A 10,500-nucleotide genomic window follows, 5' to 3' on the forward strand; every position below is an offset into this window, starting at 1 on the left:
CCTCCTTTCAGTCTGTGTCATAAATCACATTCTCCAACAAGGCACTCCCACAGGCTGTAGAGATACACCTCACACCCCAGCTTTGGTAATCTGATATTCACTGTTGGAAGAAGGTGTGCATGGGATGTACTCCCCCCTTGCTTCTAATGGTAACTCGAGAGCAGACTAGAAATGCTTTTGCGAGTTGACATCTTTCTTTCTTGCAGTAATCTACCGGTAATTTAATTTCACTGCAAATTTCTCCCAACTTTTTTGCCCTAGACCACACCATGAGGTTTAGAAAATGCCTCATAACACATTCATTCATAACTTGAGTGAGTTGTCCTACTGTTATCCATTGGATCAGGCGAGGCCTACAGTCCTTAAAACCTCTGGCAGTTAGGAACAACTCATCAAGGCCTTCCATTGATTAATTGGTGAATAATACGTTTCTTTTTTTTCACATTGGCTAAATCTCATTAAGTTTGCTTGGCAGGATATATGAGATAATTTGTCATTTAATAAACAAATTTGCCTTTCATTCTTAGAAAAGTCCTTTAATTGTCTCTTTTCTGTTTCTTATTACAGTGACACATCAGGATCTTATATGGCTTCAAAGCTCCTTGGAGGATCTGAAGTTGGACAGCAGAGGAGTCGCCTGTTGGAGTAATGTTAGTGTTTACACAATGATCAAGTGATCACGCTTGAAATTCTGGTCACTTCACTTTGAAGACCGTTGCAGAATTGGAAAACCAACTCAAATTCTTCTCAGAGGAAAGATTACAATGGTGAGAAAAATGAGCAAGGAATTTGAATCTGGTTAAACTCTTCTTCTATATAGCTACAAATTAATTTAGGCATAGTATGAAGGACAATAGATACCGGATATTTTATTTCCCTCATGTAGTAAAGGAAAGAACTACACTGAAATAACTAGAACTGATTGATAAATTATGCCTCAGCTCATTTATTAATCAATGAACACACTTAAAAGCACATATTAGCTTGATGTGTGGGCTAGCACTAGTATCAGAAGAAGGTGTTTTAGTGACTAATATTAGGCAAAATTACCTCTTCTTAATCTGTTACTCGTGTTTGGTATATATGTGTAGCCTAATGAAGAGAAGGACTAGAAACGATATGATATTTGATGGGCTGTCACAGAAAAGAGGAGAATAAATTCTCCAAAGCAACTGAAAGCAGGACAAGAAGCAACGGGTGGAAACTAATCAAGGAGAGATCCAACCTAGAACTACGGAGACATTTCCCAACAGTGAAAACTATCAGTGGAATAGCTTCCTTCAGAAGTTGTGAGTTTTCCATCACTGGAGGTTTTTAAGAAGAGACTGGACACTCATTTGTCCAAAATGGTATAGTTTTTCCTACTTGAGTAGGGGGTTAGACTAAAAGACCTCCAAGGTCTCTTCCAGTTCTGTTATTCTGTATTCTTCCTCCTTGTGAATTCCAACTGGGTCATCTGGTTGGCCAAATCAGCAGGGATATTATGCTGGATATACAGGCTTTGGATCTGATTTAGATAGATTTTTCTTTTATATATTTGAAAGCAAAAGCAGTATTCCAAAAACGTCCCAACTTTCAGTATTCAGAAGGAGACAGTTGGATAACATTATCCTGGAACTTCTTGTTGTTCAGGAGAGCAATAAAACTAATTTTCTTTTGTGTGTAAGTTTGTGCATTGTACTAAGCACGATCTAATTTGATTTTGCTTGGTGTAACTTTATCCATTTTGAATGTTCAGTGGCTTGGTATTAGCCATAGAATATGGCTGAAGCTTTTTAGGGCGTTATATTTATTTGGTAAAAGCCATAGTTTAACAAACATGGCCTTAGGAACAAGACCACTTGGTGTTAACCCCTGGAAAGATATTGTAGAAGTCTGTGCTTTTTTGTGCTCTGTTTTTTTTAATTTTCTAAACAAACGTTTTGTGGTTTACATTAAATTGTAGTCTGTATAGTGGTATTGTTATTTAGCTTGGCCCTCGTTCTACAAAATTTGGACCTACACAGAATTGTGGCCAGATGGAAATACTCAAATAATTACCTCATGTAATTGGCCCAGGCAAAATTTCATTCCTTCTGCAATCAATAAAATGTACATTAGAATATTGCCATGATTAAATCTTAATAATTGGGGATTTTTAGAAAGTGTATTTATGAAAACTCCTCAGATTCTTGGCTTGTGCTGAATCACACCCTGCTCCTATGAATGTCTACTTAAAAGGAAATCCTTTAGACTTCCTTGAACTTGAGGTACAAATAAGGATGCGTTTGCAAACTTAGGCTGCAAATTAACTACAGGTAGTCCTCATTTAGTGACCATAATTGGAACTGGCAACTTGATTGTTAAGTGAAGCAATTGCTACATGAAATCACAACTGTGCTTATCGTACTTCAACTTTTCTTTGCCTTACAGATCTGCAAAGGTCTTAAATGCAAGCATTAGTCATAAAGTTATTTTTTCATCATATGACTACTATCTGAGGCAGTCACTAAATGAGTATGTGTACCCATTTACTTGGAGTGCATTTGTCTATTTAGATATGGTTCTTCTAAAAGCATCTAAATGAAGGTTTTAATCAGCAATCTTTGAGACTTTTTAATCCGGGTTTTGCATGCTAAAACACTGGGGCAACTTAGGTTTGTATTTGTTTTATGGCTTTTTAAAATATATATACTGTGTAAACTGTTGAGGGTCCATGTGGGACTAGTGGTATGCAAATACAATAAGCCAACATATACTGTACATAAAGCCAAAGAACCATTTTAAAGAAATGTGGCATGACAAATATGAATAACGTCTTCATGGGTTTCCTAGTCACTGAGGCTAACTGTCAGGGTAATAACTCTTCAGTAGATATAATTTGGTTTTTTTTCCCCAATCTTGTAGCAAATTATAAGGAAAATGTCTGCTAGTTCTATTTTCATCCAGAGAGATCCTTAACAAATTACAGTTTGTACCAGGAAATCTGAGATTCTGAGTACAGAAGGAAATTCGCATTTTAATAATGGCTATTAAGTGGAGAGAGGTTTTTCCATGGTCCGGAGGGGGCATGGTTTCCTATGTTACCTGCATCCCATGGATTGGGCTTCGCTTGTTTGTGTGGACTGGTTGCTGGCATGCTGCTGACCAGTGGTGGGGTTGGGGATCCCTGCCTTACAGGACTTGAAGAGGCCACAAATCACTATCTACACTAACTCGTTGCTGTGATTTGATTCCGCCTCTTTTTTTCTTTCCCGCGAAGCACACCTCTGTTCTGAAGTTGCACGGCAGTCTTATCACCTCCCATTGGCTGCCTCTCATTGACGACAGCAGTGTATCTGCAGTGCAGTTTTCAGTGCCAATTTTATGCAGTGGATTGAAAACAATCTCCATGGATGTTCAAGCTTTCTACATCAATGCTGAAGACAGAGAAGTGATCTAATGCAGAACATAAACTTTGTTTCTCTCACTGTCCAAGATTCTTGGATCGGGTAGATCATGCCAGGATGGTTCTTTTGATTCCTTCAGCATGTTCCTGCACATTGTGTGCCAGGAAATCTGCTCCCCGTACCAAGCAAGTTGGGCAGTGTACAGTCAAGATATTTTTATAAGGGGCACAAGAAGCAACCTCACGCATTGTCAGTGAAACTGAGTTGGCAACAGTCTAATCGTACTCCTAGATTATATGATCTGCCATCCTGTTCTGACTGTGTTAGGAATCACTCTTGATTGTATAGCTTTGAGGGAGTAAATTGTATTGAAACTCGTTCCAGGAAAAAACAGCAATAACCCTATGACACCATACTCTAGGGAAAGGATGTGCATCTTACCGCCTCAGGGCCACATGTATTGCCCATTGACTGTACTGCCAAATTTGTTTCTTATTGTGTTGAAATGGAAAACACATGAAAGCTCTAATATAAACCGAAAGCAGCTTAAAACCCATCCTTCCTGAACATCAGAAGAAAACTTTCATCTGCAGGCATGACAGAGTTCTAGCTTCTTCTGGCTGTGGCTCATTTCTTGTAGCCCTTGGTCCTGCCAAAACTCTGGATAACATTGGGCTACTCATGCAAAAGAAGGGCAAAAGAAGAAGAGGACAACAGAGAACGAGATGGCTGGAAGGAGTGATTGAAGCAGTCAGCATGAGCTTAAATGGACTCCAGGGGATGGTAGAGGATAGGAAGGCCTGGAGGAATGTTGTTGATGGGGTCTCTATGGGTTGGACATGACTTCGTGACTAACAACAACTCATGCATGTTGTTATCAGAGTGATTAGATCTACCAACCCAAGTCAAGTGCAGATTTGTATCTAGGAAAGAGGAGAAGCCAGACAGGAAGTAGCTTTCCGGTCCTGCAAAAGATCTGCATATCCTACTTGATAGCATAGAATAGAACAACAGAGTTGGAAGGGACCTTGGAGGACTTCTAGTCCAACTCCCTGCTTAGGCAGGAAACCCTACATCACATGTGCATCAAACAGCTGGGATTAGAACAGGGGTGTCCAGCCTTGGGAACCGTTCCAAACTCGATTGCAGAAAATATGACTTCAGTAACAGAGTGGTCAATGCCTGGAATGCACTACCTGACTCTGTAGTTTCTTCCCCAAAACTTTAACCTTAAACTGTCAACTGTTTACCTCACCCCATTCCTAAGAGGTCTGTAAGGGGTGTGCATAAGTGCACCAGCGTGCCTACCGTCCCTGTCCTAATATTCCTTTTTACTTACTCTTTTCATGTATTCAAATTATGTTTATACTTTTTACCTGTAATCTTATATATGCTTGACAAATAAATAAACTTAAACTTAAACTTTAAGAACTGTGTACTTCAACTCCCAGAATTCCTCAGCCAGCCTTTCTGGGAGTTGAAGTTCACAAGTCTTAAAGTTGCCGAAATCGGACACCCCTGTATTAGAGATTAGAACAGGGGGCAGGATTTAGTTGATCTCAGAAAAACTAAACAGGATTGGATCTGATCAGTAGTTAGATATAGGATCATCACAGGTATAGGCTCCCCTTAGGCATTATTGCAATCATGCAAAGCTAGCCTATAAGAAAGAATTCCCTTTTTGGGGAGGGGGCAATCTGGGGCTCACTGGAAGAATGTATCCTTTACAAAAGTTTCTGGGTCCAGCTTTCAGTAAGTAAGCAGAACCTGAAAGGATTCCTGGCTGAGAATTGGAGAGCTGCCCCTACTTTATGTCAACCATGCAAAGGTACATAGGGATAAAACAACATCCTACACTGAATTGGGCTCCAGAAATACATGTTTTAGAGTTCTGTGACTCTTTAAAAAAAAAATCCCCTACTCACACAGAATTAAAGGTTTCTGACAAAAAGTTTAAACTGTGGTATCTGTGTTTTTGGGGAGGGGGAGCAAAGCCAATAGTCCAGTTCTGCACAAATATGGAATTTTTTTTGTGTGATTTTCCCTTAGAATTCCTGGAAGTTGAGCAATCCTACCCTGAGAGATGATAGACTTGGATTTCTGAGTAAACCCTCCCCTGAGCTTTGAGGGTGTCATCATAAACATACATCAAGCTGAAATGAATCAGAGGAAACCATTAAAAGTAAAAAAAAAAAAATGAGTAGAAACAAAACTCTCTAATTTAATTCTATGCCAGGCAACTTTCAGACCACTGTAGGAAAGGAAGGAAAAGGACTTGGCAATTTTATTTTGTTGCATTAGCTTTATTTTACTCTTTTAAGATGTTTGCATCAGTTTTTGCGAATATTTATGAATGGCCTTGGGTGGTTGAGTATAGTGGAATTAAAATGATGGAGGCCGTTTTCCTTTTCTACGTTCCACTGGATCAAAGAAACATGGGAACAACTGTTATGATTTGGCCAAACCATTGCAACAAGACAATTTATATTGTTAAATCTTCTTAATTACAAGACTGATCACTTCTCTGGTAATTGGTTTCTGAATGGGACAATGGCCTGCATCTCTTTTTGAAGCGGTCTCTGTGTTGTAGCTGAATGGTTTTTGGAATAGAATAGAATAGAATAGAATAGAATAGAATAGAATAGAATAGAATAGAATAGAATAGAATAGAATAGAATAGAATAAGGGGTGAAATGCTACCGGCTTGATCCGGTTTGGGCAAACTGGTAGTGTGATAAAAACTACCGGTTTGGGTGAACCGGTAGTAAAAAGTGCTTTAAAAAGTAAAAAACGGTTCCAATGATCACAGCTGTGCCACGTGATTTTCGGAACCTTTTTTAAAAAAATTTTCAAAAGCATTTTTTTTTACTACCTATTTGCCCAAACTGGTAGTAAAAAAATGCTTTAAAAAAGTAAAAAAAAGGTTCTGTCGATCACGCGGCACAGCTGATCAGCTGTGCCGCATGATCGTCGGAACCTTTTTTTTACTTTTTAAAAGTAAAAAACCTTTTTAAAAACTTTTTTAAAGCATTTTTTTACTACCGGTTTGGGCGAATAGATAGTAAAAAGTGCTTTAAAAAGAAAAAGAAAAAAGTTGGCCATGCCCACCCAGTCACATGACCCCCCACCAAGCCACTCCCACCAAGCCATGCCCACAGAACCAGTAGCAAAAAAAATTGCATTTCACTACTGAATAGAATTAATCTTGGAGGTCTTCTAATCCAACCCCTGTACCATTTCAGATAAATGATTGTATTAAACCTTTGATGAATTAGTGCACTAATTTTATTTTACCTTCCCTTACAAACTCATAAAAAACAAAGGATCAGACATCTTTCCCTGCCTTTTGGGAAAATTATTTTTTCAGTTTAATCAGGAATCAGAAAGAAAGCTTTAGCAGTATTGCTATTTTATATGGTATGCATTTATATGAAACATTACTATAGTCGATGCTTGTTGTGGACCTAATTGTTGAAAACTATATATTGCATTGTGAGTTGTGAGTGACAACTAATTCAATAAGCAGTAGGCCAGAGCCCTTCCTGATGTCATGTTAGAAATTCACCTTTATAACTCCTCCATGTAACCATGGTTTGCTGCAGTGGTGGGTTGCCCCCAATTCGGACTGGTTCTATAGAACCAGCAGTAAAACCGTCAGGAGGCTCCGCCCACTGACCCGGATGTCATTAAAAGCGATCTGCGCTCGCGCTCGTGCCTGGGCACGATTCAAACCAGTAGTAAAGGTAAGTAAAGGTTTGCTGATATCAATTTGGTTAAATAGACGCTTTTCTAAATTCAAAATAAGAATAAGAATGACTTAAGAAACTCTTCGATAAGCTAGTCATAACCCTCTCCCATCGGCTGTTTGTTGTTCTTCCTCATATATTGAGGAACCTCTCACAAGGTTTGCTCTCACTAATCAAAACACACGGCAAGAGTCAGCATCTTTCTTCCTGAATTTCAGTCGTATGATCTTGGAATGAACTGGTTGCAACAAAAATCAAGCTGGCGATGAGCCTGTGGCTTCCAGGATGCAGGTTACACACACCCATGGCTGAATAATGTGAAGACCAAATGTGTGGGCCAACAGCAAAGCCAACCGCAGCCAACGGTTGTTGTCAGAACTCAACTCAAGAACGCTTTGGCATCTGTGCCATGGTGAATCCGATGAAGGTTTTATTAGGGACATATGTAAGTCACCCATGAAGCAAAGCAGCCCATGTGCAAGTATTTAAAGTTGTCATAATTGTAATTAGGCCTCATGCAAGTGATATTTTTGAATCTGCAATTTACTCTGGGAGATCATCAAGAACGATTTCCAGGGTTGACATTTTTCTTTCTCATACTGAAGCAGAAGATATTTAACAGAATAACAAAGAGTTGGAAGGGACCTTGTCTTCTAGTACAACGCCCTGCACAAGGAAGAGACCATATACCATTTCAGACAAAGGGTTGCACAGTCTATTTTTGAAAACCTCCAGTGATGGAGCACTGGTTAATTGCTTCCACAGTCAGGAAGTTTCTCCTTAGTTCTAGGTAGCTTTTCTGCTTGGCTAGCTTCCATCCATTTCTTCTCATCTTGCCTCCTGGTGTTTTGTAGTACAGGTTGACTCCCTCTTCTTTGTGGCAGCCCCTCAAATATTGGAACATTGCTATCATGTCACCCCTAATCCTTCTTTTCACTAGACTAGACATATCCAATTCCTGCAACCGTTCTTCATATGTTTTAGTCTCCAGCCCTCTAACCATCTTTGTTGCTCTTCTCCGCACTCTTTCCAGAGTCTCCACATCTTTTTTATATTTCTTACTAGTGGCTTTCCCAGAAGGTTTCTGGACTAGTAGGACAGGCAGAAGACAATGTTACTAAAGGGTCTGGGAAAATATTTTAAGATTTTCTGGCTGGATCTGCTGCCCATATATAGCAAGCCACAGGATTATTTTCCACTCAGAATTTAGATGTTCTGCAGCCTAGTTCCCTCTAAAATATCTCCAACAGCCATATCATAAGAAAGATTCATACAATCTGAAAGTAATCCAGAGTCTTACGACTTATTGCTTATTGCAAGACACTTTAACTTTACTTGAAAGGAAACAATGTAGTCTTGATATTCTTGGATTGATAATATTTGGTAGCTAGGACTAACCGCACAATTGTTGGGGCAGGCCTTACATGAGGGAGAGATGAGGCAAAGTAGAGCTGGGTTTTGCTGGTGAGTTTAGCAAGCACAAATACAGTTGCTGTATTTGTAATAATTTTATATAATTTATTATAATGATGTCATCAGAAGACTGTTATGCTACTTGCCTAATGATTTTCCACAAATGTAAGAGGATACAAACAATGTCTATAATGATCATTGGGCAATGATTTCACAAACAGTTGGAAAAAGCATACCACTTCTCTCTAACTAGCCTGCTAAGTTGTCATTTCGTTGTATTTAACTTTATTTTCTCAAGTCGTTTCCTTCGTGTTCCTACCTTTTGGGCTAATACAGTTCCCTTTGCCAAGGAAGGAAAAAAATAGACAGAGGAAAATAAGCATGGTGGCTGACCAGGGGTATATTCTGACTCAAGGCAAAAACACTGCATTTGAAAAATTTGCAAGACCACGTATTCTTGGATCTGTATGAAAGAAGAAAACCGCAAATATGTAAGCCAAATGATCTGTGGATGCTGGTATGGAAAGCATTTCTAATGGTCATATAAATATTTAAGGTTTCTTTCCAGCCTATTAAAAAGTTGATTTCAAAAAAATAAATAAAATTGTCCTTTAAAAAAAAAAAGTAATGCAAATGTTCATAAATGTTGGGCTCAATTCATGTACTGTTGCAGTGTTATTTAAGAAAATTGGATGATGCCCCATTTTAACAGAATTGGAAGGGACCTTGGAGGTCTTCTAGTCCAACCTCTTGTTAAGCAGGAAACCCTGTACTATTCTGGATAAAGGGCTGTCCAATCCCTTCTTAAAAACTTCCAATGTTGGAGCATCCAGAACTTCTGGAGACTGATAAATTGTTCTAATTGTAAGGAAATAACTCCTTAGTTCTAAGTTACTTCTCTCCTTGATTAGTTTCCATCCATTGCTTCTTGTCTTGCCTTCATGTGCTTTGGAGAATAAGATCACCCCCTCCTCTTTGTGGCAACCCCTGAAATATTGGAACACATCTATTATGTTGCTCGTAGTCCTTCTTTTCATTAAGCTAGACATTTTATTTTTGTTGTTGTGCCCATCTACTTATTTTGAAATGTGTTTTTAAACCTGTTGATAATATCAGCACTATTAGGGTAAATGTTAAGCATAATATTATTCCACTAGGAGAGTCTTGTTTTTCTTATCTAAAAAGGTGAATATAATTGGGTGGCTGTTATTATTGTGCTTTGTGCACAGTCAGTTGGATGTTCACCTTGGGTTTGGCATTTTTATCTATCTACTGAATCCTTTCAAAGGACCCAGAATAGGCAGATGTGGTTGTTTGATAGTGTTAGAGGTGTCGCTGCATGGTTGGACACACAGTTAGCCAGATATTTAGACTGATTTTGGCATGTTATCTACATGTTGAGTCCTTTTCAAGGACCTGGGATGGGCTGATGAGATTGTTTGAGGGTGTTAAAGATATTATTTTATTATTATTATTTATTAAATTTTTATACCACCCTTCTCCCGAAGGACTCAGGGCGGTGTACAGCCATATTAAAACAAACATATACCCATAAAATTTAAAAACAATTTAAAATATATAAAATTTGGCCCTTGTAAAAACTACAAACACCCAATTAAAATTCATTTTCTAAGCCAGCCCGGCCTGTTGAAACAAAAGAGTCTTAAGGGCACGGCGAAAGGTACGTAGGTCGGGGATCATGCGAATCTCTGGGGGCAGCTCATTCCAGAGGGCAAGTGCCCCCACAGAGAAGGCTCTCTCCCTGGGTGTCGCCAGTCGACATTGTTTGGCTGACGGCACCCTGAGGAGTCCCTCTCTGTGGGAGCGTATTGGCTGGTGGGAGACTATCGGTGGCAGAAGGCGATCTTGTACATATTGACACAGGATGTAAGCTGTTCCAAGTAAAGCTGCCTTTTGCAATTGACTGATGGTAATTTTGTCAATGCCAATGGTGTTCAAATGGTTCTCTAGTA

Source organism: Pantherophis guttatus, chromosome 13 (assembly GCF_059756535.1).
Source record: "Pantherophis guttatus breed Tessera chromosome 13, ASM5975653v1, whole genome shotgun sequence".
NCBI classification, from domain to species: Eukaryota; Metazoa; Chordata; class Lepidosauria; order Squamata; family Colubridae; genus Pantherophis; species Pantherophis guttatus.